The sequence below is a fragment of the Dendrobates tinctorius genome, unplaced genomic scaffold (assembly GCF_039654945.1).
Source record: "Dendrobates tinctorius isolate UK_male_01 unplaced genomic scaffold, ASM3965494v1 ptg000155l, whole genome shotgun sequence".
In the NCBI taxonomy this organism is placed as follows: domain Eukaryota; kingdom Metazoa; phylum Chordata; class Amphibia; order Anura; family Dendrobatidae; genus Dendrobates; species Dendrobates tinctorius.
In genome coordinates, this window is record NW_027361822.1 from 17,007,059 (window position 1) to 17,032,645 (window position 25,587).

The 25,587-nt window shown below is 46.2% G+C and overlaps 1 long non-coding RNA gene across 1 annotated transcript; it reads right to left on the reverse strand.

The window, feature by feature from the left end:
* Positions 1 to 20,952: 20,952 nt before the first annotated feature.
* LOC141051138 (uncharacterized) lies at positions 20,953 to 24,464 on the reverse strand. Its single transcript, XR_012220574.1, has 4 exons — positions 22,530 to 24,464; positions 22,246 to 22,452; positions 22,004 to 22,163; positions 20,953 to 21,883 (listed from the first exon to the last, which is right to left on the reverse strand). It is a non-coding gene; the product is annotated as an uncharacterized lncRNA (long non-coding RNA).
* Positions 24,465 to 25,587: the final 1,123 nt, after the last annotated feature.

The following is a 25,587-nucleotide window of genomic DNA, read 5'->3' on the forward strand; positions in this document are numbered from 1 at the left end:
AAGAGGAAGCATCCACTTCCACAAAGAATTTCTTATTGACCATCGGCCTATGAAGAGCGGGAGCAGTAGAGAAAGCTTGCTTGAGAGACAAAAAGGAAGAATCCGCCTCTGGAGGCCACTCCTTAGGATTGGATCTCTTTCGCATCAGAATGGTGAAAGGTTTGGTCAGCTCCGAAAAGTGTGGGATAAACTGCCAGTAATAATTGGTGAATCCTAGGAATCGCTGAATTGCCTTGACTCCAACAGGACGCAGTCACTCGAGAACAGCAGACACCTTCTCAGGATCCATTTTGAGACCCGTGTCAGAGATGATGTAACCCAGGAGGGGCAGAGAGCTCTGCTCAAAGAGGCACTTTTCAAACTTGGCATACAGACGATTCTCTCTTAACCGTAGGAGGACCTGACGGACATTTCTCCTATAAGTAGGGAGATCCGGAGAAAACACAAAGATATCATCCAGATATACGATCATGACCACACAGATGTAGACAAGGTCATGGAAGACATCATTGAAGAAATCCTGAAATACTGCTGGCACGTTACTTAACCCGAAAGGCATTACCCAGTATTCATAGTGACCATCACGAGTGTTGAAGGCCTTCTTCCACTCATCCCCGGAACGAATCCTAATGAGATTGTAGGCTCCTCGAATTTCCAATTTGGTACAGATCCTGGCCCCACTGAGGTGATCGAAGAGCTCTGGAATAAGAGGATATTTATTATTCACTGTGATAGTTTTGAGACTTTAATATTCGATGCATGAACGTAAAGAGCCATTCTAATTTTTCACGAAGAAAAATCCCACACCCACTGAGAAGGAAGATTTCTGGATGAACCCCTGAGCCTGGTTCTCTTTGATATAGAAGGAAATTGCTTGGGTCTCTACAGGTGACAGAGGGTAAATCCGGCCTCTGGGAGGAGTAGAACCTGGAATAAGATTGATGCGACAGTCATACGACCTGTGTGGCGGTAGAGTGTCCGCTTTGCGTTTGTCGAACACATCCGCAAAGGACCAGTAAGCCAATGGTAACCGGGGCAGGGCTGAAGGAGGTCACAGAGAGAGACCTGGTTGCACAGGTGTGAGACAGTGATGATGACACGACGGAACCCAACGAAGGACGTCTCTTGTCTGACAATCCAGGACCGGTTCGTGTGTACGAAGCCAAGGAAGGCCTAGCAGAAATGGAGGGGAAAGGTTGTGTAGCACATAAAATGCGATCTTCTCTTTATCAAGAGCCCTGATCTGAAGATCCATCTCTTCTGTGATGCCTAGGATGGAACCTTGCAAGGTTCTTCCTTCCACGGAGGTGATGAGACAAGGATGCTGCATTGGAACAACAGGAATCACAAACTGACGAACCACAGCTTGCTGCTCAAAGTTACCTCCTGAACTGGAATCCAAGTACTTCATCACAGAAAATAGCCCGCCACCAGCCAATACCTGCATAGACACAGTAAGGGGTAGAGAGAGGATTCATTCTCATCTAGGAAGGCCTCTCTTTCCAGAGCTAGGCGGAGGAGTTTTCTAGCCTCTTGCGACATTGGCGGCGAAAATGGGTAGGTCTCCCACAGTATAGGAACAGCTTCTTGGCAAACCTCTCCTCACATTCTCATTCATCCAACTTGATGCGGTCACCTCCATAGGCTCGGAAACCAGTGCTGGAGCTGGAACTGACAGAAAGGTCTTTGGAAAGATGGAGCTAAATGGGGAAATCGCCTCTCCTGGGCTCTCTCCTTGGTTCGTTCCAGAAGGCGGAGGTCGATTCGGATGGCGAGAGAGATGAAGTCATCCAAAGTATCAGGTAAATCCTGAGCTGCCAATTCATCCTTAAGTCTCCCAGATAACCCACGTCGGAAGACTCCAATCAGGGGTTTGTCGGACCACTGTAACTCAGAAGCCAGAGTATGGAACTGGATGGTGTACTGTCCAACTGAGAGAGAACCTTATTGTTGGCTGAAGAGAGCTTCCATCGATGATGCCACTCAACCTGGCTCATCAAAGATCTTGCGGAAAGTGTCCGGGAAATTTTGGAGATGGACACAATAGGATTGTTCCGCTCCAATAAGGGGTTGAACCATGTCAATGCGTCTCCTTCCAAGTAGAAGGTGCAGAGCACCACTTTAGCTTCACCTGTCGGACACTGCTGGGGCAACTGGAAATGCAGCTGTCATTGGTTCAGAAACCCCTTGCACAACTTGGGATCACCAGAGTACCGAGTGGGTTTACAGAGATGAGGGGAAGGACTGGATGCATCAGCAATCACCAGGTGGAGCACTGATTCCGGTAACAGAGGAGAAGCGTCCGTCATTTGCATGTTGGTTAGGTGTTCATCCACTGAGGTCATATGATTCAATATCTGGGTTTGCATATAACTTTGCTGGTCAAGTTCCTAGTGTAAATCCGCCAGTTTTTAGCATTGATGGATTCAACAGCCTGAAGAGAACTGAGTTGAACATCCAGGGTCTACATGAAAGTCACGAGTTAATCCTGACTTTGTCGATGACCAGCTAGTTCCCTTTGAGAGGAGAATCAGGTATCAGTGGGGTCCATGGCCTTGGCAAAATCTGTCATGCCAAGGCAGGCGGAGCAAGGTTAGTGAACCTAGACCACAGAGGACTCTGTGGAACCTGAACCCTAGGAACCAGCCGGACAAGGATGTCAGATGAATCAGCAAAGCTTTGTTCAGGTTATAAAGCAGGTTAACCCACAAGGGAGAACTCCCTGGGCTGTAAACACAGAATATCCCCCGAGGGAGCTCCGGGGAGTGACCCCCTATATAGGGATAGACCCAGCACAGCCAAGGAAGCTCACGTGCAACAGCTCCAGAGACCAGATTGTCAGTCCCAGATGGGACAGTGGTACTGGATGAGGAGGAGTGAGAGGTCCAGGAAACCGGAGAAAGAGAACCACCAGTGCCCAAGTATACCATCAGTGTCCAAAGATAGATGATAAGTATTCGGGACAAAGGCACTAGGGCAAAACACTGAATATTAGTTCAGGCAAGACAGAATAAGCAAGGGCTGATCAGGGACCTGAGAACAGCAGCTAAGAGCAAAACAAAGTTGCGCCGGCACCTCACAAAGGAAGTGAGGACTTTAAGTATGCACAGACCATCACAGCACAGACAGCCCTAATAGAGAACAGGTGCCCTGCTGCTTTAAGTATGAGCAGGAAGTGGGGCGCACATCCTAAGAGCATTTCCAGAAGACCTGTCAAGGGGATGCAGGTTCCTAGCAGGGAGCGGAGCTGCTGATCGTCTGGAGCCACGGACAGGGTGAGTGAGTTGCCTAGCGCCGCGGGAGGATAATTGACTCCCTGTCCATGTGAGACCTGGCTGAGGGCATGACATCAAACCACTTGATTATTAACAATATACTGTGGAAGTATTTTGTGATTTGGACATTTAATTTGGAGTTTTTGCATACCTACATCTATTATGAATGAGTTTGCCAATAATGTTGGTTACTTTTTGGATTTCACAATTTTTAGACAATGTTTGAATAAGTATCTATCCTGGGAGACCTTTAAAAGAAAAAGTAATAGTGATTGGATCCCTTATTTGGGAAACTGCACCCATAAGTAATGGATAAGGGTATAAATAGCTCATATGAGGAATATTGTATCAGACACCTGATGAAGGCTTTACAGCGAAAATAATAAAAAAAATTTAATCTGCTGACTATCTACACTTCTTGATTGATAGCCCTCTGACCTCCCTATTGGAATTCCTTCCTAAAATCTGAAGCGTCGTTTGGATCTTCATCCAAAATTTCTTTCACTTAGAAAAGCACAGATTAGGCTTCCAATTAACCACATCTGCTCCTTTTTAGTCAAGTCAGTGAGTGCTTCGGCAATCTTGGAAATATCTTTAATAAATTTATGATAATATTTTGAAAACCCAAGGAAGGGTTTGTCGGATCCCCAGGAAGTTAAGTGAACAATGGAACCCTTGAGGTTATGGTGCTCCCGAGCCAGTGGGGTAATTTATGGTATATTTAATGTTCACATTTTTATGAATGGTAATCACCTGATTTTGGGAGCTTCAAGAACCCCTCCCATCGTGTTATACAGCTCTGGCAAAAATTAAGAGACCACTGCAAAATGTTCAGTTTGTCTGATTTTTCTCTTTATAGGTATATTTTTGAGTAAAATGTAAATTGCTCTTTTATTCTATAAACTACTGACAACATGTCTTCGAATTTCCAAGCACTAAATTTTGTCTTTATTTTCAGAAAATGAGAAATGGTCAAAATAACAAAAAAAATGCAGTGTTTGCAGACCTCAAGTAATGCTAAGAAAACAAGTTCATAATCATTTAGAAACAACAATACTAATGTTTTAACTCAGGAAGAGTTCAGAAATCAATATTTTGTCCTATTGCAAAGAAGTTATGATGTTCTCATTTTATTTTATTGGGTATGAAGGGGTGGTATTATTAGTTAACTGGAATAATAATAAGACGGGTTATCCCACCGGAAACATCGACAATACCAGTGTCATGGCTTTAGACAGATTCACAGAACAGGACATATATTTCTGCTGACACACAGAGCTCGAGTGCACAATCAATAAAGTCCTGAAGCCGCACAGATTTTTCTAGTTAAGACATTCAACCAGGTAACACTAATTTTGCAGAATCATCAGGAAATATCTGTGCGCCTAGGCGGGCATCCTCGGGCCCACCCAGATGCTTTTTTTTTTGGTGTCTGTTGTCTTGAGAAGGAAGACCTCTGATGGCCAGACTCTCCACAGTGTTTACCTAAAACCGGCTTGTGATTCACCCCAATCTGCATGGTTCCTCGGTGAGGTTACAAGTAGAGTTGAGCGACTTTTGGTTTTTTAGGGTCGAGTTTCGTTTCGTGAAACCCGACTTTTCCAAAAGTCGGGTCGAGCAAGATCGTCCGATTATAGGGAAAAGTCGGGGTCGTCCCGAAACACGAAACCCAATGTAAGTCAATGGGGAATAAAAGTCGGCAGTGAGAGGAGGACAGGAAACACACCTACAGTGCCCATTTGAATGCCAAAAGCATCAATTCTTCTTACTTAAGCTTGTCAACCTTAATTAACTTCATAATACAAGTTACGCACTGAAAAATGGGGGTTATTTGGCTACAGTTGTGGGGGGGGAGGGCTGGCTCCAGGTTTTCATGTGCCCTGGGCGAAAGAGCGCCCCTTTAACACATACCACAACTCATCATGCACCGATACGGCAGAGAAATAGCGGTATAGTACAATGAAAAATACTTCACTTTTTACATCTCATGACGAGGCCCATCTATTTCTCCATACAGAATCATTGGTCCCATATAATGTTTGAAACAGTATATGATGAGCTCCACATAATGCTACAGTATATGTTGGTCCCCATGGATGAAGCCCCACTGTCTTATGGGCCCAAATAATACTCCAAACATAATGGGCCCCATTTCTAATGCTCTAGTGTACACGGAGTACGGTCGCCACAGTGGCATTACCTTCCTCCTAGGGAGTGTGATGTCATGCTTGGGAGCAACGAACGATCTCTCTAGCAGGTTAACTGATTGGGCGGCGTTAGTCCCACGAGTCATGACCCTCCAAACAGCGTTCATGAAGGCAAAGTGTTTGTTTTACGTGGGCAGTATGGTTGCAAAGCTGAACCTTAAAGGAATGTCCAGAAGTGCACCACCAGGAGTGGAGCCTACGGTTAAATTCGACTCCACCTGGGAAACCTCAACCATGCCAGCTACAGAAAAGATGCACACATTGCAAGCTTAATTCCGTTAACGAACGAGACTCGTCATGCCCCGCGGTCCGAGTCCGGCTTACTAGAGGGACACGTGAGGCTCTGGCACATGAGATTGGCCAATAACTGGTGTGTCATGCCCTTACATGTCCGTGGCTGCATGTGCGCTACACTGAAAAGGCCAGTGTTTGTCGCTTACAGGTGCAGATAACCCGCTGAACAACGTTAGTGATGGGGATCACTGATTACAATTATTACCCGCGAACAATGATTTCCCAGTAAGTGCAGGTCAACCGCAGTTCCGGAATTAGGCCTAACCGTCATTCCTGAAAAAATGAAAAACTTACGTGTGCAAACCACAGGTGCTGTAGCTTGCTTAACAGCTCGCCAGCCGTTCTCACGCCCAGTATGGATTACACGTGATTGCACAAAGGTGAGAAAGAGTACCGTATCCCCAGATAACATGTATGGATAGCGTACACATTCAAAATATATGTCTATACATCAGGAGGCAGGCTCAGATGGTGTTAGGCCCAGTATGGCTTGCACGAGATTGCACAAAGGTGAGAAAGGGTACCGTATCCCCAGATAACATGTATGGATAGCGTACACATTCAAAATATATGTCTATACATCAGGAGGCAGGCTCAGACGGTGTTAGGCCTAGTATGGCTTGCACGTGATTGCACAAAGGTGAGAAAGGGTACCGTATCCCCAGATAACATTTATGGATAGTGTACACATTCAAAGTTATATGTCTATACATCAGGAGGCAGGCTCAGACGGTGTTAGGCCCAGTATGGCTTGCACGTGATTGCACAAAGGTGAGAAAGGGTACCGTATCCCCAGATAACATGTATGGATAGCGTACACATTCAAAATATATGTCTATACATCAGGAGGCAGGCTCAGATGGTGTTAGGCCCAGTATGGCTTGCACGTGATTGCACAAAGATGAGAAAGGGTACCGTATCCCCAGATAACATGTATGGATAGCGCACACATTCAAAATATATGTCTATACATCAGGAGGCAGGCTCAGACGGTGTTAGGCCCAGTATGGCTTGCACGTGATTGCACAAAGGTGAGAAAGGGTACCGTATCCCCAGATAACATGTATGGATAGCGTACACATTCAAAATATATGTCTATACATCAGGAGGCAGGCTCAGACGGTGTCAGGCACAGTATGGATTTGACGGCCCAGACTACACACCGGAGGAGCAGGGAGAGGTAAAGATTGCAAATGCTGGGGCCCTGCCCAAGCAAGGGGGGCCCACTCGTGGGCGTCGGTACTGGCACTGGGCCCCTCATAGTACGGCGGTGTGTCTGACGGTGGGTGTGCACCACCACCGTCAGAGACACTTGATTGCACTATGAGGGACCCTGTGCCAGTGCCCGCGCCCAAGAGTCGGCCTACCCACCTGTCCAGGGCAACGGCACTCGCACGGTGTCGTGCGCTAGGTGGTGACCACGGCCATGGGGGGGAGGCAGCACAGTTAGGGAGTTTTTGAAAGTGGCATATGTTGATGTTGGACATTCAGCTGATGCAAAAGGCGAAATAGGTCAAGTCCCAGGAAGAGGTGGACCAAAGCAAGCCATTTTTCTGTCACCCTATGTGTCATCAGGGGAAGGTGGGACAAAATCCTTGGAAACCCATGCATGGTTCATTTTAATGAAGGTTAGATCATCCACATTTTGGGTTGACAGACGGGTCCTTTTTTCTGTCAGGATTGATCCAGCTTCACTGAAGACTCTTTCCGATAGCACACTTGCAGCTGGGCAAGCGAGCTCCTGTAAGGCATATTGTGCCAATTCAGGCCAGGTGTCCAGTTTAGCGGCCCAATAGTCAAAGGGGAATGACCTGTGTGGGAGAACATCGATATGGGAGGAAAAGTAGTTTGTAACCATAGTTGACAACTGCTGTCTCCTGTCACTTTCCATCGATGCAGTATTACCAGTTGTGTGAGCGGTACATGAAAAATCAGTCCACAACATTGTCATGAAACCCCTGTCTCCAACGCCACTTCTGCTGTGTGCACCACGAACACCTCTGCCAAGCTGCCCCCGGCCCGTACGGCTCGTGTGAGAACCATCACCGCTGCTGTGTGCTGGGAATGCCTCAAGCAACCGATTTACCAGAGTTGCTTGTTTATTAGCCAATATTAGGTCAAGGTTGTCCTGTGGCATGATGTTTTGTAATTTGCCTTTATAGCGTGGATCCAGGATGCTGGCCAACCAGTAGCCATCATCGTTCATCATTTTGGCAATGCGGGGGTCCCTTTTTAGGATCTGCAAGGCATAATCTGACATGTGGGCCAATGTTCCCGGTGTCAATGATGCACTGCGAGTGCTGGTTGGAGGAGCACTTTCTGGAAAATCCACATCCCTCCAGTCACGCACAAACCCTGTACCAGACCTTGCCACGCCAACATTTTCACTTGCCCCACGAGATGCATCCTCCTCCCCTAAGTAATCATCCCCATCATCCTCCTCCTCCTCCTCTTCTTCCTCCACCTCGTCCAGGAGAGGTCCCTGAGCAGACAATGGCTGAATGTCATCAAGGATTCCCTCCTCCTCTTCCTCCTCATCAACATTGGCTGCAGAAGCCTGCTCCTTAAGGTGCGTCAAAGTTTGCATGAGCAGACGCATAAGTGGGATGCTCATGCTTAGGATGGCATCGTCTGCGCTTACCAGCCATGTGCATTCCTCAAAACACTGAAGGACTTTACAGAGGTCTTTCAGCTTCGACCACTGCACACCTGTCAACTCCATGTCTGCTCTCAAAGTGCCTGGCCGTGTATCCTCCCACAAATGCATTATGGCCTGCCTCTGCTCGCACAGCCGCTCCACCATGTGCAGGGTGGAGTTCCATCTTGTTGCAATGTCGATAATGAGGCGGTGGTTGGGAAGGTGGAGCAATCGCTGCAGCTTCTGCATACGAACGGAGTGTACAGGCGACCGGCAGATGTGCGCGCACAGTCTTCGCACCTTCTGGAGCAGGGCTGTTAACTCCGGATAATTTTTGAGGAAGCACTGCACCACCAGGTTCAAGGTGTGAGCCAAGCAAGGTATGTGGCTGAGTTTTGAAAGGGCTATGGCTGCCACAAAATTACGGCCGTTATCACTAACTACCTTGCCTGCCTCAAGATGTACACTGCCCAGCCATGACTCAGTTTGTCGCTTCAAGTACTCGGCCAGCACCTCGGCGGTGTGTCTGTCGCCCAAACACATCATCTGCAACACAGCCTGCTGACGCTTTCCACTAGCTGCTCGATAGGGGGACACCTCGTGTGCAACAGTGGCAGCTGCAGATGGAGTGCTCATACGACTGAGCTCTGTGGACGAGCTTTCACTTCTGGAGGAGGAGGAGGAGGAGGGTCGAACGCCTACAGCCAACTGTTTCCTATACCGTGGGCTAGGCAGCACTGTCCCACCACCGCTGTCCCCTGTGGACCCTGCATCCACCACATTAACCCAGTGCGCAGTGATGGACACGTAATGGCCCTGGCCATGCCGACTGGACCATGCATCAGTTGTGAGGTGCACCTTTCCGCTCACTGACTGCTTGAGTGCATGGACAATGCGATCTTTCACATGATGGTGGAGGGCTGGGATGGCTTTGCGAGAGAAGAAGTGGCGACTGGGTAGGTCATAGCGTGGTACTGCATAGGCCATGAGTTCGCGGAAAGCTGCGCTTTCCACCAACCGAAAGGGCATCATCTCAAACGAGATTAGTTTGGCAATGTGGGCGTTCAAACCCAGTGTACGCGGATGAGAGACTGAGTACTTTCTTGACCTACTCATAGTGTCTGGGAGGGTGAGCTGGACTTGAGAGCTGCATATGGTGGAAGTAGCGGTGGACAGGGCGGACTGAGAGAGGGTTGATGATGGTGATGGAGTTGTTCTTTCTGATGGCCTAGAATCAGTCTTTCGTTGATATAACAGTGGGATTCCCTGACTGCTGTGGCCTTGCAACGACACCTCAACATTTGCTGCTGTGCTAACCGGTGGGCTTACAGTGGGGGAAACAATGTAGCGTTGCTGACTACCTTCGTTGTGATCAGTTGCACATGTGGCACTTGAGGTTTGGTGTTGTGTCCACGCTTGCAAGTGCATGGTGTTTAAATGTCTAAGCATGCAACTGGTATTCAAATTTTTCAGATTTTTCCCTCGGCTAAAGGTCTTTGCGCACTTCTTACAGATAACCTTGGCCTGATCATGAGGATTTTGTTCAAAAAAGTGACACACTGCACTCTTCCTACTTTGGCAGACATTTTGCGGCCTAGCACGCTGTGATCTTTTGACCCTCTGGACAAGCTGTCAAGCAACTCTTTTGATTTTTGGAACCTGTCTTTGGAGTGCTCCGGGCCTGCCAGATAACAGCTGTTGCGATGTCGATGTCTGCTGTGGATGCTCCTCATCTGAGCTATTGGAAGCAGCACCCTCTTCCCCCAATGGATGCCAATCTGGGTCAACAACTGGGTCATCCATCACCTCCTCTTCAATGTCATGTGCACCTTCCTCTGTGTCACCGTGTATGGTGGTATAGTGTGCGGGAAGGGGCACCTGAGTCTCATCAGGGTCAGAATCTGGCTCTGTACACTCCGAGGACAATGTAGTGCTCTGAGTGAATGTACCAGCAGAATCATCTATCAGCGGCTGTGCATCAGTGGATTCCATGTCAGATTCATCTTGGCCTGGGTAATTCACCATTTCACTTGATAATCCAGGCATGGTATGTGAAAACAGCTCCATGGAGTAATCAGTAGTATGGCCTGCGTCATCCTTCAATCTTGGTTGGGGTGAAGGACACAAGGAAAGGTGTGGTTCATGAACATGAGCCTCCAATGACGACTCAGTGCTTTTACTTTTTACAACTTCAGAAGAGGAGGCGATAGAGCTGGAGGCTGAGTCAGCAATGTAAGACAAAACTTTTTCCTGATGCTCTGGCTTTAAAAGCGGTTTGCCAACTCCTAGAAAACTAAGCCTTCGAAGCCTTATGGAGCCAGACGATGACGCAGGCTCAACACCTCCTGCATTCGGTCCTATTTTGCTCTTGCCACTACCATCAGATCCACCACCAACACCATCATTACCAGCTGCCAACCCCCGCCCAATTCCACGGCCTCTTCCACCAGCCTTCCTCATTTTTTGTAGAAATGTAGACAAAATCCAACAAACTATATAGTAATGTAAAACAAGGTACAAGGTGTCTATAAGACAGGGGAGATTTTGAATTTCTGCACACACTAGTGGACACTGGACACTTTTGGATTGTGTGAGGCCCACTGAATATCAGAGCGCTATGTCACAGGCTCGATGGCACAGGTGTGAAAAAAGTGACTACAGGACAAGGGAGATTTTGAATTTCTGCACACACTTGTGGACACTGGACACTTTTGGATTGTGTGAGGCCCACTGAATATTAGAGCGCTATGTCACAGGCTCAATGGCACAGGTGTGAAAAAAGTGACTAGAGGATAAGGGAGATTTTGAATTTCTGCACACACTTGTGGACACTGGACACTTTTGGATTGTGTGAGGCCCACTGAATATCACAGCGCTATGTCACAGGCAGAAATTGGCTAGTGTATCACAAACTACAAGGTGTATGTAGAATTGGGCAGAATAGGAATCTCCCTAGAGTGTAGGTCTGTAAGAACGGAACAAGTCCTCCACTTATCCTTCCACAGTGACACACAGATAGCTTCACTGTGGCCGTGATAACAGCCGTTACACGGTACTGAGAGGAGCGTGCACGTACACGCGGTGTATGTTAAATTGTCAAGCTCCGTGTTTTTTAAGTATACGGACTGACACACGCTGTCTCTCTATAGTTTTGAATGCGATCAAACAGCAAATATATTTAACTGTTTGAAAGCTAGACAAAACTAGTAGGTGCAGGTCTGTAAGAACGGAACATGTCCTCTACTTATTCTCACAGAGTGACACACAGATAGCTTCACTGTGGCTGTGATAACAGCCGTTACACGGTACTGTGTGAGGACGGAGCGTACACCGCTGTATGGTGTGAAAAAATGCACGCTCAGTACCTCAGCCGGACAAAAAAAAAAAATTGGGATTGCTTTTAAAAAAGCAGTTTGCAGAGCAGTGGGTAAACAGCAATGCAGCTGTCAGGAAGCCTTAGAAGGCAGCCTAACAACCAACACCACTGATACACCACAATATAGCCTCTCCTTGCACTGCACACACAGTGACTGGTGTGTTGTACAGGCAAAATCGCTAGCAGCAGAAGCAGTTTTTTTTTCTTCTTCCCTGCGTAACGCTCTCCCTACAGAATCAGCAGCTACCTCTCCCTATGCTAAGATCGGCAGAAGTAAGATGGCGGTCGGCATGCACGCCCTTTTATACCCCCTGTGACGCCCACCAAAGCAAGCCAATCACTTGCATGCCCTTCTGAAAGATGGTGGTGACCCGTGCCTATGTCATCACGTTGCCCACAGTGTCCGTGGATCCTGATTGGCTGAAAAAGAGCGCAAAACAAACTTTTGAAACGCGACTTTGGCGCGTAAGTCGCCGACCTCGTGGCCGACCTCATCCTAGGGTCGGGTTTCGTTTCATGAAACCCGACTTTGCCAAAAGTCGGCGACTTTTGAAATTTTTCGACCCGTTTCGCTCAACTCTAGTTACAAGTCTTAGGAGAACGTAGAGTTAGCATTGCATTCCACCATACAATTTGTTGTACAATTTCTCCTGAGTACGCCGATACCCCATATGAAAGAAAAAAAAATTGTTTGGGCGCACGGCAGAGCGCGGAAAGGAAGGAGCGCATTTGCTTTTTTGAATGCAAAATTTACTGGAACAATTGGGTGGACGCCATGTAGCATTTGGAAAGCCTCTGATGTGCCTAAACAGTGAAAATTCCCCATAGGTGACACCATTTTGGAAACTAGACCCCTCAGGAATTTGATCTAGATGTGTGGTGAGCACATTGAATCATCAGGTGTTTCACAGAAGTTTATAAAGCTGAGCCGTAAAAATAAAAAAAAATAAAAATTTCCCCCCAAAATATGGCTTTAGCACAAAATATTGCATTTTCATAATGGTAAGAGAAGAAATTGGACCATAGAATTTGTTATGAAATTTCTCCAGAGTACGCCGATACCCCATATGTGGATGAATACTACTTTTGAGGCACAGTGCAAAGCTCAGAAGTGAAGAGGCGCCATATTGGAGTTCAGACTTTGCTGGAATGGTTTAAGGGTGCCATGTCACATTGGCAGAGCCACATAGGCACCAGAACAGCAGAAACCCCCTATATGTGAACTCATTTTACAAACTACACTACCCAATGAATTCATCTAGAGGAGCAGTGATAATATTGACACCACATGTGCCTCACAGAGTTACATAGTTAGCAAGACCAAAAAAAGACATTAGTCCATCCAGTTCAGCCTATATTCTGTCAGAATAAATCCCCAGATCTACATCCCTCCAAAGAACCTAAAGCCTGTAAGACACAATATTGTTACGCTCCAGGAAGACATCCAGGCCTCTCTTGAACCCCTCGACTGAGTTCGCCATCACCACCTCCTCAGGCAAGTAATTCCAGATTTTCACTGTCCTAACAGTAAAGAATCCTCATCTATGTGGATGGAAAAACGTTCTCTCCTCCAGACGCAGAGAATGCCCCCTTGTGACCTTCACATTCCTCGGTATAAACAGATCCTAGGAGAGATATTTGTATTGTCCCCTTATATGCTTATATATGGTTATTAGATCGCCCCTCAGTTGTCTTTTTTCTAGACTAAATAATCCTAATTTTGCTAATCTCTCTGGGTATTGTAGTTCCCCCATCCCCTTTATTAATTTTGTTGCCCTCCTTTGTACCCACTCTAGTTCCATTATATCCTTCCTGAGCACCGGTGCCCAAAACTGTACACAGTACTCCATGTGCGGTCTAACCAGGGATTTGTATAGATGCAGTATAATGCTCTCATCATGTGTATCCAGACCTCTTTTAACCCCTTCACGACCAATGACGCCACATAGGCATCATGAAACCTGGTTCAAATCTGACCAGTGACGCCTATGTGGCGTCATGACTTTAAAGCCCCCCTGCGGGTCGGGTGACTGGGGTCACTGAAAGGTCACCCGACCTGCAGATACAGGGGGCTTTGTAATTCACCGCAGGGGGCGTGGCTTCGCCCCCACGTGGCTACGATCGCTCTGATTGGCTGTTAAAAGTGAAACAGCCAATCAGAGCGATAGTAATATTTCATCATTGAAAATTGATGAAATATTACAATCCAGCCATGTCCGACGCTGCTGTAGCATCGAACATGGCTGGAGACACCGATTCCACCCCCCCACCGGCGATCGCCCCCCCCGCAACTGAATGACAGTGGCGATCTGCCGCCGCTGTCATCACCTGCCCCCCTCCCATTCCCTCTGCTCCCCGCCAGCCTCCGATCCCCCCCTCACCCCCCCGGTACCTCCTGAGTCCCCCCGTCCCTCCCGGTGTCCCTCGGGTCCGGATGATGGGCGCCGCCATCTTGGCCCGAATCTGCCGGCTGCAGATTCCATTCTTTCATTTTGATCACTCTCACAGTGATCAAAATGAAAGAAAAAGTAAATAAACCCCCCGATTATCACCCCCATAGGTAGGCAGAACTAATAAAATAAAGAAAATATTTTTATTTTTATTTTTCCATTAGGGTTAGGGTTAGGGTTGAAAAGAGGGTTAGGGTTAGGGTTGAAAAGAGGGTTAGGGTTAGGGTTGAAAAGAGGGTTAGGGCTATGGTTGGAAAGAGGGTTAGGGTTGGAAAGAGGGTTAGGGTTAGGGTTGGAAAGAGGGTTAGGGTTGGAAAGAGGGTTAGGGTTGGAAAGAGGGTTAGGGTTGGAAAGAGGATTAGGGTTGGAATTAGGGTTAGGGTTGGAATTAAGGTTAGGCTTGTGGTTAGGGTTATGGTTAGGGTTGGGATTAGGGTTAGGGGTATGTTGGAGTTAGGGTTATGGTTAGGGTTGGAATTAGGGTTAGGGATGTGTTGGGGTTAGGGCTGTGGTTAGGGGTGTGTTGGGGTTAGGGCTGGAGTTAGAATTGAGGGGTTTCCACTGTTTAGGCACATCAGGGGGTCTCCAAACACGACATGGTGCAACCATTGATTCCAGCCAATTTTGCGTTCAAAAAGTTAAACGGTGCTTCCTCCCTTCCAAGCCCCGACGTGTGCCCAAACAGTGGTTTACCCCAACATATGGGGTATCAGCGTACTCAGGAAAAATTGCACAACAACTTTGGTGGTCTAATTTCTCCTGGTACCCTTGGGAAAATAAAAAATTGGGGGCTAAAAAAATATTTTTGTGGAAAAAATCTTTTTTTTAATTTTCACGTCTCTGCGTTATAAACTTCTGTGAAGCACTGGGGGGTCCAAAGTGCTCACCAGGCATCTAGATAAGTTACTTGGGAGGTCTAGTTTCCAAAATGGGGTCACTTGTGGGGGGTTTCTATTGTTTAGGCACATCAGGGGCTCTGCAAACGTAATGACGACCGCAGACCATTCCATCAAAGTCTGCATTTCAAAACGCCACTACTTCCATTCCGAGCCCTTATGTGTGCCCAAACAATAGTTCCCCCCATATATGGGGCACCAGCGTACTCAGGACAAACTGTACAACAACCTTTGGGGTCCAATTTATCCTGCTACCCTTGTGAAAAAAAAATTGCTGGCTAAAAATCATTTTTTTTGAGGAAAAAAAAATATTTTTTATTTTCACGTCTCTGCGTTATAAACTTCTGTGAAGCACTTGGGTGTTCAAGGTGCTCACCACACATCTAGATAAGTTCCTTGGGGGGTCTAGTTTCCAAAATGGGGTCACTTGTGGGGGGTTCCACAGTTTAGGTACATCAGGGGTTCTGCAAATGTAACATGATGCCCGCAGACCATTCCATCAAAGTCAGCATTTCCTAATGTCACTACTTCCCTTCCGAGCCCCGACGTGTACCCAAACAGTGGTCATCCCCCACATATGGGGTATCAGCGTACTCAGGACAAACTGGACAACAAATTTTGGGGTCTAATTTATCCTGGTACCCTTGTGAAAATAAAAAATTGCGCACTAAAAAATAATTTTTTGAGGGAAAAACATTTTTTTTTATTTTCACGGCTCTGCGTCATAAACTTTTGTGAAGCACTTGAGGGTTCAAGGTGCTCACCACACATCTAGATAAGTTCCTTAGGGGTGTAGCTTCCAAAATGGGGTCATTTGTGGGGAGCTCCAATGTTTAGGCACACAGGGGCTCTCCAAACACGACATGGTGTCCGCTAACGATTGGAAGTAATTTGCATTTCAAAAAGTCAAATGGCGCTCCTTCCCTTCTGAGCCCTGCCGTGTGCCCAAACAGTGGTTCCCCCCCACATATGGGGTACCAGCGTACTCAGGACAAACTGGACAAGATTTGTGGTCCAATTTCTCCTGTTAGCATTGTGAAAATTAAAAATAGCGTGCTAAAAATCATTTTTGAGGGAAAAAAAATATTTTTTATTTTCACTGCTCTGTGTTATAAACTTTTGTGAAGCACTTGGGGGTTCAAAGTGCTCACTACACATCTAGATAAGTTCCTTAGGGGTCTAGTTTCCAAAATGGGGTCACTTGTGGGGGAGCTCCAATGTTTAGGTGCACAGGGGCTCTCCAAATGCGACATGGTGTTCGATAACGATTGGAGCTAATTTTCCATTCAAAAAGTTAAATGGTGCTCCTTGCCTTCCGGGCCCTGCCGTGCGCCCAAACAGTGGTTTATGACCAAATATGAGGTATCTGTGCACTCAGGAGAAATTGCTCAACAAATTTTAGGATCCATTTTATCCTGTTGCCCATGTGAAAATGAAAGAACTGAGGCTAAAAGAAAATTTTTGTGAAAAAAAAGTATTTTTTTTTTTTACAGATCAATTTGTGAAGTACCTGGGGGTTCAAAGTGATCACTATGCATCTAGATAAGTTCCTTGGGGGGTCTAGTTTCCAAAATGGGGTCACTTGTGGAGGAGCTCCAATGTTTATGCACACAGGGGCTCTCCAAACACGACATGGCAACCGCTAAATATTCCAGCATATTTTCCATTCAAAAAGTCAAATGGCGCTCCTTCCCTTCTGAGCCGTGCCGTGCGCCCAAACAGTGGTTTATGACCACATATGAGGTATCGTTGTACTCAGGAGAAATTGCCCAACAAATTTTAGGATCCATTTTATCCTGTTTCCCATGTGAAAATGAAAAAATTGATGCTAAAAGAAAATTTTTGTTGGAAAAATTAAAATGTCCATTTTTTCTTTCCACATTGCTTTAGTTCCTGTGAAACACCTGAAGGGTTAATAATCTTCTTGAATGTAGTTTTGAGTAGCTTGAGGGGTGCAGTTTTTAGAATGGTGTAACTTTTGGGTATTTTCTGCCATATAGACCCCTCAAAGTGACTTCAAATGTGAGGTGGTCCCTAAAAAAAATGGTTTTGTAAATTTTATTGTAAAAATGAGAAATCGCTGGTCAACTTTTAACCCTTATAACTTCCTAACAAAAAAATATTTTGTTTTCAAAATTGTGCTGATGTAAAGTAGACATGTGGGAAATGTTATTTAGTAACTATTTTGTGTCACATAACTCTCTGGTTTAACAGAATAAAAATTCAAAATGTGAAAATTGCAAAATTTTCTAAATTTTTGCCAAATTTCTGATTTTTTGACAAATAAACGCAAAAATTATCAACCTAAATTTACCACTAACATGAAGCCCAATATGTCACGAAAAAACAGTCTCAGAATCGCTAGGATCCGTTGAAGCATTCCTGAGTTATTACCTCATAAAGGGACACTGGTCAGAATTGCAAAAAATGGCCTGGTCATTAAGGTCAAAATAGGCTTGGTCATGAAGGGGTTAATGCACCCCATGATCCTGTTTGCCTTGGCAGCCGCTGCCTGGCACTGGCTGCTCCAGGTAAGTTTATCATTAACTAGGATCCCCAAGTCCTTCTCCATGTCAGATTTACTCAGTGGTTTCCCGTTCAGTGTGTAATGGTGATATTGATTCCTTCTTCTCATGTGTATAACCTTACATTTATCATTGGTAAACTGCATCTGCCACCTTTCGGCCCAAGTTCCCAACTTATCCAGATCCATCTGTAGCAGAATACTATCTTCTCTTGTATTGACTGCTTTACATAGTTTTGTATCATCTGCAAATATCGATATTTTACTGTGTAAAATTTCTACCAGATCGTTAATAAATATGTTGAAGAGTTTTATACCACTGAGCGGTGAAGAAAGAATAAATTACAATTTTACCACTAAAATAATGTTTTAGCCCCAAGTTTTTAATTTCTCTAAGGGCTAATAGGAAATATTTTTTCAGAAAGGTATAGTATAGCGGCGCTATTGTATATACATTGAATAAGTTGCAAGTAGAATCCCACACCACATAGGAATAAATCTGAATTTAAAGAAAAATGCAATATACTTGCGCTATGACTCAAGGATGTATAAGTACAACACTGGTTGATATTAAATACTCGCCTTATTTATTCTATGCATAACCTACTTAGGCCTGTTTCACACTTCAGTTTTTTGGCGTCAGTCAAGATCCGACATCGTGGCGGATTGACGGATCCGCTATAAATGTGTCAAAACGGGTCCATGTATATGGATCCATCAAAAAACAGATCCGTATCATCCGTTTGCATCCATTTTTGTCATCCGTTGGATCCGTTTTTGACGGATCCATTTTTCCACACTTCCAAAATGGGATGCTCCCAAATATGATTGGTTCTTGGAAACTGTTCCCAAACATGATTGGATCCTGGAAACTAGTGGAAAACTATATATAGGGTGTTTTAACACAATATTTTTGAAAGGTTGTAGAACTAGTGGCAGAGATGGAAGGAGTAATAGCGAATATTAATAGCATCTGTGTGGATTTGATTTTGAGTGCAATTGTTTGGCAATTATTGCTCGGCAGAAGGAGGCAACAAGACTGCGCATCCTGCGTCGGCGAAAGAAGAGACGGCAGTGGATTCATCCTATAAATGCACAGAGATTGACCCTTGGAGTTTTTTATACACTTTATCTTGAATTGAAGGATAACCCGGAGAAGTTCTTCAATTATGTGCGGATGAGACAGGACCTGTTTGAGATTTTGGTGGAGCGTGTTGGAGCACAAATCCAGAGAAGGGACACCTACATGCGCTTTTCAATAACACCAGCAGAGCATCAGATGGTAACCCTTCGGTAATTTATCTTTTATTTAAAAGTTTTCTGATTCAGCAGACTTTGATTGTCATGTTCTTGCTCATAGTGTGTATTAAATTGCTTTTTTCCCCTTTTCTAACAGATTCCTGTCAACTGGAGAATCCTTTTCCTCCCTCCATTACCAGTTCTGGCTTGGGATATCTACAATATCTGGAATAGTCCAACAGACCTGCCGGGCATTGTAGGATTGTCTACAGGAGGAGTACATCCCACAGCCAACACAGGAAAGGTGGCTTGAGATTGCGGAAAAATTTCAAGTAATATGTCAGTTTCCTAATTGTGTTGGTGCAGTGGATGGGAAGCACATAAGGATTGTGAAACCCATTGGATCCGGATCAAAAATATTTCAATTATAAGAAATTCTTCTCAATTGTACTGATGGCCATTGCTGACTCAAAATGCTAATTTATTGCGGTTGATATTGATGCGTATGGTCAATCAAATGATTCACAGGTTTTCAAGATGTCTGCAATGGGCCGTCGTTTGTATGGAGAAAATTTTGATTTCCCACCTCCAAGATCACAGGCCCACCAATGCCATTTGTGTGTGTTGGTGACGACGCATTTCAACTGTCTAAACATCTTCTCAAGCCATATGGAAGTCATAGATTGACACACAGGAAAAAATCTTTAACTATCAATTAACAAGATCGCGAAGAGTGGTGGAGTGCGCTTTTGGGATTTTAACATCAAAATGGAGAGTTCTGTTAACTGCCATAAAAATGAAAACTGAGACTGTGGATGAGGTGGTGAAGGCATGTGTGATCCTGCATAATTTTGCCATTTCAAAGGAACCCGTTTCCATTGAAGAAAATGTTTGTGAAACCACCTTGTGGGATTATCACCAGACAAGTGTTCGGAGTACTCTTTCAGTTACAAAAATGAGGGACACATTTGCTGATTATTTTGTATCACCGGAAGGAAGAGTTGACTGGCAAGATGACATGGTTTAATTTTTTTTTTAATGTTATACCAAGGTTCCTTTTTTGTATAACAGAAACTTTTGTAATTTTTCCATTTTTGTTTCATAGTTTTGGTACCTTTACACCAATTTTGTGTACTAAAAGTGTGGTGCTTTTTACATGTACACCACTGTTGTTCCTTGACGCTTTTAAAAAATGTTGTGTATTTAACCTGTACACCTCTGGTGTACCTTCACCATTTTTGTACCTTTACCAAAAAATATTGGTTATTTTACCTGTACACCACTGGTGTACCTTTAACCTTTTTGTACCTTTACCAAAAAATGTTGGTTATTTTACCTGTACACCACTGGCGTACCTTTAACCTTTTTGTACCTTTACCAAAAAATGTTGGTTATTTTACCTGAACACCACTGGTGTACCTTTAACCTTTTTGTACCTTTGCCAAAAAATGTTGGTTATTTTACCTGTACACCACTGGCGCACCTTTAACCTTTTTGTACCTTTACCAAAAAATGTTGGTTATTTTACCTGTACACCACTGGTGTACCTTTTAACCTTTTTGTACCTTTGCCAAAAAATGTTGGTTGTTATTTTACCTGTACACCACTGGTGTACCTTTAACCTTTTTGTACCTTTCCTAAAAAATGTTGGTTATTTCACCTGTACACCACTGGTGTACCTTTAACCCTTTTTGTACCTTTACCAAAAAATGTTGGTTATTTTACCTGTACACCACTGGTGTACCTTTAACCTTTTTGTATCTTTTACCAAAAAATGTTGGTTATTTTACCTGTACACCACTGGTGTACCTTTAACCTTTTTGTACCATTTACCAAAAAATGTTGTGTATTTTACCTGTACACCACTGGTGTACCTTGAACCTTTTTGTCCTTTTACCAAAAAATGTAGTGTGTTTAACTTCAACACCACCGGTGTAATGTTTTTTTACTTAACACTAAAGAAAAAATTAACCAACACAATAAAATTCTTTTGAACCAGAAAAGTAATTTATTTATTTTAACAATTTGTTAAACATTTTTTTACAAATACCGGTATTGTTGGGTGGAGATATCATCGGAGGGGTTAACAGGGCTGACCACATTGAGGGGGGGAGGACTGGGAACAAGGTTGGAGAGGATCAGAAGTGAAAGTGAGGTTTAAAACATGAGGTTGGGATGGGAGTTGATGGACAGAGGAGGTTTGTGGGAACATTGAAGGTGTGGGTGGGGGTGGGTAAAGTGAGGTCATTGGGGTATAATGCAATGGGGAAGGAAGGTACTGGGAAGAATGGAATGGGGAAATCGAGAAAGGAGAAGGAGTGGTAGGAGGATGGACACTAGAAGGATTGACGGTGGGAGGATGGACGGTGATAGGATGGACAGTGGTAGGATGGACGGTGGAATGAGAAGGTGATGGAATAGGTGTATGGGTAGGTTGGGAGGCCTGGGAAATTGCAGTCACTAGAGCATTGTGACAGCTTTGCATCACATGCATCTGCAGGTGAGGATTTAGATTTTCCATGTGCCGGACAACTGATTGAAAAAAAATATGTCTCGGCGCCTGGTTTGCCTCTGAATGCATCCTCTCTGTATAACTTCTGAGTTCCATGATATTTTGATTTATCATGTTAAACCCAGAATTTATCTGTTGTCCTAAAAGTCAGAATGCATTCTGGATGGATGTATTCAGATTCAAACACTCAGACAAAAACATCCTTCCCTGACCTCTGAGATGCTGCCGTCCAGAACCTAAAGTTGGTAGAGATGTTGCGGCAGTGTCAGAGGTGTGGGGTAAAGGGTACTCTAAATCGTCACCTGCAGCTTCATGTGATGAAGACTGCCCTGCTGCTCCAATGCTGGTGGATGGGAAAGAGGGACGAGATAAGAGGGAAGGTACCTCGACATGGTCCCGGGTGACGGTCGCCGAAGGGATCCCTCCAGAGGGAGCCAACTCAGAAGCAGGCTCCAGAGTGCTGCAGATGGTGCTATAAAAGAGAAAAAAATATATATTAATATATAGATATTTCATTGGCCTTGCTGAAAAGAAAAAGTTAGGTTAAACATGTAAACATTTGTGCTACAAAAATGGTGTGTGGAATATTTACCTTCTGCTCACCATCGTCGACCGGAGGTAAGACAGGGCTCTGTAGTATTTATACCGGCTGCTCCTGCGTCCCTTCGATCCACTCGGGGCCGGCATCTCCTTGTTGAAGTCCCTCTTGAAGCGATCCCTGAGTGCCCGCCACCGCGTGATAACCCTGTCACCTGTGAAGCACAAAAAAACAAAGTGGTTAGTATTCAACACTTCACCTGCTGTAACATACCTTACTGAAATCTGAATACTTACGCGCTAAATCCTGAGCCCTCTCATCGAGCTCCTCCCAGTTGTCTATAACTACCAAGCAGACTTCATCCTAATGACGTCGGGTGGTTGGTTGGTCAGCATGGCGGCGGTCCGCAATGTTCCACAGCGGCTCCCGCTCTCGCACCGCCTCGATGAGGGTGTCCACATCTAAAGTATGATCCCCTCGTCATAATCTCTGGAGGGAGCACGCTGTGAAAAAAAATAAAATAAATAAATTCATACACATGAGGTTCATTAATCAATCACCCAAATAAAGTGTTACTTACTGTTCGCTGACCACTGGAATCATCACCTCGATGACGCTGGGATGTCCTGGGAGTCGCTCTAGTGCGGGCACCGGATTGTGAAGACTATAAAAAATAAAAACATGATTATGTGCTTGGATGGATGCGTAGTTATTGTGTATGCTGTGATGAATGTTTGTGTTGGGTGTAGCATTATGTATGTCAGTATTTGTATCTGCTAAACTTACACTCTGCGCGCCCCCTCCTTGCATTTCTCCACCCTGCATGTCTCCTCCTGGAAGCTCCTCAGATTCAGCTTCCTGTGAAAACATAATACATGCATGTAGGGTAAAAAAAATGTGTAAAATAAGAGTAAAAAAAAAAAAATTATTTATATTACCTCAGTTCGCTGATGCTGTGAGGGGGGGCTCCCAGAAGAAGACATTATTATCAAACTGCTGCGGTGTCACGTCTGCCATGTCTGTTTGTCTCAAGAACTCCTGGAGCGATGTGCATGCGCATGTTTTGTCTGCTGTCCTGCATGTTCGCTAGAGCTGTGTGCAGACTCACCTCATGTCTGAGCTGCAGGATCCCTGCGTTTCTGCTCTGCCTTCTGTGATCTTCTCGTCATGTCTGGAGTCCTTGATCATGTGACGTTTCCTAAGATCCTGCACTGTCTGGTTCTGCTATCATCTCGTCATGTCTAGAATCCCGGAAGTTCTCCCCTGGTCCTGACCTGGAGGAGGAGGTGCTATGCCCTATATCAGGCCGCCTCTTCCTATGCTCAGGGCCTGATTATTGTGTTGCTTCCCTGCAAGGCTCTGGGTCTGTGGGGTTGCTCCCTCTATTCTGTGCCCTTGCACTTTGCTCTGTAGTGCGTCTCTGCACACGCTCCGTGCTCGTATTCCGCCTCTTGTCTTGTGCCATGTCTTGTGTTGTCTCTCGTGCCATGTTTGTCTTTGCCTTGCTTTGCCTTGTAGTCCTTCTGCTGTTCTTTGTCTTAGTCTGTTTTGCTATGTCTCGCCTTAGCTATGCTTTGACTTGTAGTCCTTCCTGTGTTCTCTGCCTCGCCTGTTTTGCTATGTCTTGCTTAGCTATGCTTTGACTTGTAGTCCTTCCTTTGTTCTCTGCCTCGCCTGTTTTGCCATGTCTTGCTTTTGCTATGCTTTGACTTGTAGTCCTCCCTGTGTTCTCTGCCTTGCTATTCCTTGCTTTGTGTTCCTCCCTATGGTCTCAGTCTTTGCTTGCTCTGCCTCGCTCTCTCCTATGGTGCTCTGTAGTGCTCCCTGGCACGCGCACCATTTCTCCTCTCCGTAGTGCTCGTTTCTTTGTCTAGTCCCAAGGTCTTCCCTTGGCCCGGCTCTGGGCTTCTGCCTACGCTCCGCTGCTAGACTCTGTCCTCTCTCTGACCTGGCTCTGTTTCTGCCTGTATTCCTTGCCTTGTTCCCTGCCTTGTCCTTGCATTGAACCCCGGCGTGGGTTCCCCTTGGCCGTCTCCTGTGCCGTGGTAAGTGCCACGTGTTTGTGTACAGCCGTGTGTACTGGCCAGTGTGGCGTGCCCCCTGCGTGGCTCCTAGCATGCAGCCCTTCCTTGTGCCCTGGCGTGGCTCCTAGCACGCACCCTGCCTTGAACCCTGGCGTGGCTCCTAGCACGCACCCTGCCTTGAACCCTGGCGTGGCTCCTAGCACGCACCCTGCCTTGAACCCTGGCGTGGCTCCTAGCACGCACCCTGCCCTGAACCTGGCGTGGCTCCTAGCACGAAGGTTCCTTTGCCCCCTCCTGTGCCTTAGTCGTGCCTCGTGCTGGCGTTACAGCCGTGTGCATTGGCCAGTGAGGTGTGCGTCCCTGCGTAGCTCCTAGCACGCAGCCCTGCTCTGAACCCTGGCGTGTCTCTACACGCACTCTGTCTTGTGCCTTGGCGTGTCTCTACACGCACTCTGTCTTGTGCCTTGGCGTGTCTCTACACGCACTCTGTCTTGTACCTTGGCGTGTCTCTACACGCACTCTGTCTTGTACCTTGGCGTGTCTCTACACGCACTCTGTCTTGTGCCTTGGCGTGTCTCTACACGCACTCTGTCTTGTGCCTTGGCGTGTCTCTACACGCACTCTGTCTTGTGCCTTGGCGTGTCTCTACACGCACTCTGTCTTGTGCCTTGGCGTGTCTCTACACGCACTCTGTCTTGTGCCTTGGCGTGTCTCTACACGCACTCTGTCTTGTGCCTTGGCGTGTCTCTACACGCACTCTGTCTTATACCTTGTACCTTGGCGTGTCTCTACACGCACTGTCTTATTCTATGCTTTGGCGTGGCTACACACGCACCCTGTCTCGTTTGCGAACCTTGGCGTGTCCCCTACACACGCACTTCGCTTTGAACCCTGGTGTGTCCCCTACACACGCACCTAGTCTTGAACCCTGGCGTGTCCCCTACACACGCACCTAGCCTTGGACCCTGGCGTGTCCCCTACACACGCACCTAGCCTTGGACCTTGGCGTGTTCCCTAAACACGCACCCTGCTTGGATATCTGTCGTGCCTCCTTGCCTGAACCCTGGTTTGCCTGCCGGATGCCCGGAACCTGCCGACCGTTGCCAGAGGTCCGGAACCAGATGACTACGGCCTGATGTCCGGAGCTGACGTCCGCAGCCTGATCCCTGGACCCTGTCGGTTTGCCAGCAGTCCGGAGTCCGATGCCATTACCTGTGCCTAGGCGTGCCATCTGGCACGTACCATGTTATGGACCTTGGCTTGCCCACGTGCGCACCTTGCACGTTTTGCTTGTTTTCTCTGTATGTGATCTTGTGTTATTCTAATGAAGATACCTTACACCTACGTCTAGTCTCGTCTTGCTTCCTGCTCGTCCTTGTCGTCAGACACTCGTCTAGTGTCCCCTGAGCCGGCCGTCTGGTCCCAGCAGTCGTGGTGGCTCACCCCCTTGGTCTTGCCCCTGACACTCCCTGTATAGGGGGTGGATTCTCACAAGGTCAGCTCGCCCTCGGTGGGTGGGTGCCACGACCCAGAGGGTCCACTCAAAAAAATGGGCTCAGCAGGAGCTGAGTCCGTCACAGTTAATCAGGCCATGGACTCCGCTGGTACCTCGGC